Source organism: Lampetra fluviatilis, chromosome 51 (genome assembly GCF_964198595.1).
Source record: "Lampetra fluviatilis chromosome 51, kcLamFluv1.1, whole genome shotgun sequence".
In the NCBI taxonomy this organism is placed as follows: domain Eukaryota; kingdom Metazoa; phylum Chordata; class Hyperoartia; order Petromyzontiformes; family Petromyzontidae; genus Lampetra; species Lampetra fluviatilis.
The window spans coordinates 5814681-5819753 of record NC_136325.1 but is presented as its reverse complement, the minus strand read 5'-3'; the positions used below and the strand labels follow the sequence as shown (position 1 = coordinate 5819753).

At 53.4% G+C, this 5073-nt stretch overlaps 1 long non-coding RNA gene across 1 annotated transcript; it reads left to right on the top strand.

The window, feature by feature from the left end:
• Positions 1-516: 516 nt before the first annotated feature.
• On the top strand, positions 517-4295 carry LOC144948788 (uncharacterized). Its single transcript, XR_013640193.1, has 3 exons — positions 517-539; positions 3183-3288; positions 4144-4295. It is a non-coding gene; the product is annotated as an uncharacterized LOC144948788 (long non-coding RNA).
• The last annotated feature ends 778 nt before the right edge of the window (positions 4296-5073 follow it).

Here is a 5073-nt window from a genome sequence, read left to right as displayed (position 1 = left end):
CACAACCCACCACTTCCAGCGGCGTCTCCTCGGCGGGCCGACCTCGTCGACACCGATGAAGAAACACGACTCGGGAAAGGAAAGAGGAGGGGAAGAAGAAACAAACAACAACACAAACAACACAAACAACAACAACACAAACAACAACAACACAAACAACAACAACACAAACAACAACACAAACAACAACAACACAAACAACAACAACACAAACAACAACAACACAAACAACAACAACACAAACAACAACACAAACAACAACAACACAAACAACAACAACACAAACAACAACAAGACAAACAACAACAACAACACAAACAACAACAACACAAACAACAACAACACAAACAAACAACAACACAAACAACAACAACAACACAAACAACAACAACACAAACAACAACAACACAAACAAGCCGCCACTGCGCAGCAGCGATGTCGCGTGGGCTGGCTGCGTGAAGAGCCCCTCCCCTCTCTCCATCCCTCTCTGGGTGCCGAGGGGCCGTGCCAAGGTTGCGGCTGCGTCCGACGTCAGTGCGGTGAGAGAAAATCCACGGCGGTGGTGGGTGAGCGGTGGTGGTCGTGGTTGTGGTGGGTGGGTGGTGGTCGTGGTTGTGGTGGGTGGGTGGTGGTCGTGGTGGGTGGGTGGTGGTGGTCGTGGTTGTGGTGGGTGGTGGTCGTGGTGGGTGGGTGGTGGTGGTCGTGGTGGGTGGGTGGTGGTGGTCGTGGTGGGTGGGTGGGTAGTGGTCGTGGTGGGTGGATGGTTGTGGCTGCTGCTGAAATCTGTGAGCAAGAGAGCGGCTCACAGACTGACGCTGCCGGACCGAGCCGCTGCTGTTCGGCACAGCTGAGCTCTCTGCGCCGTCCGCGGTGTCCTCGTGGGCCACCAACAGATCGATGATTTGTTCAGCTCCGCTTCTCGCTCTGCTCGTTATTCTCTCGTCCACCCAGGAAAGTCTCCCGACTATTCTACCACGAGCTTCTCGCAGTCGGAGGTGGCATGGGGGGGTGGTGGGAGCTTAGCGCTGCGTCTCTCATCCCAATCGAGTCGCTTTTCGACGCAAACCAACTCTTCCAATTATTGTTGCCCGACTGTTGTGAACCAGTAGTCCCCCGGTCCACACCAGAGGTCGCAAACGGGTTTTGATTCCTTACCCGTACCCGTACCCGGCCGCACCAGGGTCGCAAATGGGTACCCGTACCCGTATCCGGCCGGGTACGGGTAGCCGGGCATCGGGTAGGGTACGGGTATCGGGTACCCGGTTGCGACCTCTGGTCCACACACACAAAGCGACTTCTATTACTCCCCTAGGATCTTTAACGCCACAAAAATTGTGAGCGCGGCAGCCGCTGTTATTACACACAACGACATACATATTCCACCCCCCCTCCCCCTTCCACGTATAGCCTTAACAGAGTGTTGGGGGCAAGTGTTGTTAGCGAGTAGCGCCGATTAAACGGGGCGGCCGGCACTTCTAACCGCGATTCTCTGCGTCGACAATCGGCGAATTGCTTCGAGGTTCACCCTCCACCGCGTGCAGAGACGGTGCAGTAGGCACGTGTCGGGGCTAGGTAGGGGAGTACTGTGAGTACTCTGTGTGTGTACTCTGTGTGTACTCTGTGTGTACTCTGTGTGTACTCTGTGTACTGTGTGTACTGTGTGTGTACTCTGTGTACTGTGTGTGTACTGTGTGTACTGTGTGTGTACTGTGTGTACTGTGTGTGTACTGTGTGTACTGTGTGTGTACTCTGTGTACTGTGTGTGTACTGTGTGTGTACTGTGTGTGTACTCTGTGTACTCTGTGTACTGTGTGTGTACTGTGTGTGTACTGTGTGTACTCTGTGTGTACTCTGTGTACTGTGTGTGTACTGTGTGTACTCTGTGTGTACTCTGTGTACTGTGTGTGTACTGTGTGTGTACTGTGTGTACTCTGTGTGTACTCTGTGTACTGTGTGTGTACTGTGTGTGTACTGTGTGTACTCTGTGTGTACTCTGTGTACTGTGTGTGTACTGTGTGTGTACTGTGTGTACTGTGTGTGTACTGTGTGTACTCTGTGTACACTGTGTGTACTCTGTGTGTACTCTGTGTACTGTGTGTACTCTGTGTACTGTGTGTGTACTGTGTGTGTACTGTGTGTACTATGTGTGTACTGTGTGTACACTGTGTGTACTGTGTGTACACTGTGTGTACTCTGTGTGTACTCTGTGTACTGTGTGTACTCTGTGTACTGTGTGTGTACTGTGTGTGTACTGTGTGTACTATGTGTGTACTGTGTGTACACTGTGTGTACTCTGTGTACTGTGTGTACTGTGTGTACTCTGTGTACTGTGTGTACTCTGTGTACTCTGTGTACTGTGTGTACTCTGTGTGTACTCTGTGTACTGTGTGTACTCTGTGTACTCGGTGTACTGTGTGTACTGTGTGTACTCTGTGTACTGTGTGTACTGCCGTATTCTTGTCCAGGGGAAATTTGAGTTTTCAGGTCCGTGCTGCGCACAGCCGTTTCAATGCAGACACGTTAAAAAAAAAAAATATCATTTGTGTCTATTTGTTTGTGTTTCTCCCGTGTGATCGGATTTTGTCGGATGAACGTTGAGATTTGCGAGGTCTGAATTGGCCCTTAACGAGATAGGCACTGATAAGGGGTTGACAGGTATGGTACTGTATGTACTGTAGCATGTATGTTGAACTTCTTTCGCACCGTACGTAGCCTGTCGCGCGCTAATCGGAGGGTGGGAAAGACAACAAACAAAACACACAATAACGCGATTTATGATTGAAGAAATGCATTTTCAATCAATGCTGCATGCGTGCAGCTGTTTGTATTCTCGATGTTGATTTCGTCACATCATCATCATCTTCTTGGTTCTTTCGGTAAAGTCACGTAGAAGGGAAGTAATAAAATAATAAAAATAAAACATAATAAAATAATTCTCACGACGTTTCGGCCACAACGCAAGCAGCCGTCCTCAGGTGAAGAATGAGGACGGCTGATTGCGTTGTTATTATGTTTTATTTTTATTATTTTATTATTTCCATTCTACGTGACTTTACCGAAAGAACCAAGAAGATGAATCCCTGCAGTCACGAAAGCTTTAAATCGAAAATCATCATCATCATCACAATGAAGAGCTCAGTCCCCCCTCCCCCCCGTCCCCTCCCCTCCCTACCCCGTGCAAGGCGTGTGTGCGAAACGTCGCTCACCCAAGGCTGACGCCTGAGACGCCGCGGCACTTGGAGTGGTGGCCACGTGGAGGAGACATCGATCTGCTGCACGGCCACGTGGGTGAGCGAAGCGACACGTGCCAGAAGGACCACGCGTGGATAGGCGATGAACACAGAGGCTCATTCCCATGCGGACACTTCACAGGGCGAGGACTACCCCGTTAGAGCAGTTGCACAGACATTTGAATAACAAAAAAGTAACAAAAAAATGATGAATCATAATTTTAATATTCACTTTTTTTTCTTCTATCTACGTAACTTTACAGGCACGAAAGTTTTCAGTCGAAATTTAATTGATAAAACTTGAACAGGGCCCGTGGACACACACACAAAGATAAAGATCCCCCCATATAGCCTTAACAGACTGTAGGGGCAAGTGCTGTTAACGAGCACCTATGAAGGCCGGGACGGTACACGAGGGGGTGGGTAGGCCAGCACCACGCCCGACCGCCTTTGTCTCCCTAGTGGCGATGTTTACACACCGCACCAGGTACTCATTTGAGGCTGAGTCGACCTAGGGGAGGCCCAGAACCGGTTCAAATAATCGTCACTGGTGTTGGCCGTGAGCGGGAATCGAACCCGGGTCGCCAGGTTCATAGCGCAGCGCGCTAACCGCTACACTACCGCTCCCCCATACACAGTCACACACACACACGCGCACACGCTCTCATGGGCTACAGTGCACGACTCTTCTATTCAGATAAAGTCACGGGATCTTTAGCGCGCGCTCTGAAGCAGACGCCTCGTCGCCCTATGCGGTCTATGCACTCCGCAGTACTGACCAGGGCGGACGCTGGAGTCGGAACCGCCGCGCCTCTGCAACAGCGAACCGCGTTTCCGCCGGTCCATGTCACCAACTCTCTACTCGTGATGTACCTGCATTGCGTGCGTTGAACTTCTTTCGCACCGTACGTAGTAGCCAAACCGTGCTTAATCGGAGGTGCTCAGCGTTCAAGACTGCCCCCTCTGCTCAACTCGGCACCACCGACTGCGGTGCCTGAACGTGGCATCTTGATCCGCGGGGTCCTCCAGCTCCAGCGGACAAGCAGTTCTCGTCTGGATCAAACAACGCAAACTTGAAACGAACGTTCAGTCCGGCGAGCTCCGGATCCTCCTTGGAGGACCCACCTCTGAGCTGAGTGGCCGTCTGCCAATTCCGGGAAACTCGGCGTCAGCTGAGCTAAGACTCTTTAGCTCAGCGTCACGAACTAACGCGCTCGCTCTTGGCCCAAGGAAACGTTTCCATCTGAGCGCAAGGGATGACATCTTAGGCCGGGCTCCAGGTAGCTGGCGACGTCGCAGCCGACGGAAATCGGCACTTGGCCCACGAGCCAAGCCCCTAGCGCCGCTGGATGGGGAACCTCGGCCACGCAATTAGCCCCGAGCCTTCCATGCGTTCTCCTCCAGTGGGACTCAGTCTTTAGCCCGGGGGAGTCGGGGGGTGGGGAGAGGAGCTCAACGCGAGACACCCGCGGACTCACCGTGCCCACCACGTGTGCCGCTAAGCGGCCTGTCCCATGAGCTGGCCACGCGGCCGTCAGCCGGAGGTCCCGGGGTGGCACGACCGCCTGGCACGGCACAGCTGATCATCCTTCGTCGTCGTCATCGTCGCCGCCTCTGGCTCTGCGTGGAGGTGCTTGGGTGGCGTTGTTGGGGCCTCGGGGCCCATGGGCTGTGGGGCCAGCGTGGAGCTCTCCTCCCTGCTCCGCCGACTGCTGCCCAGCGGCTGCGTGGAGACGCCGGGATCCGAGCTGCCCACCACGGCCCCCGTGGAGGCGATGGCGGTCTCCGTGCCAACGTGGATGCCCGTGCCGCAGATCCTTCTCTCGCCGGTAACACGCGCCGC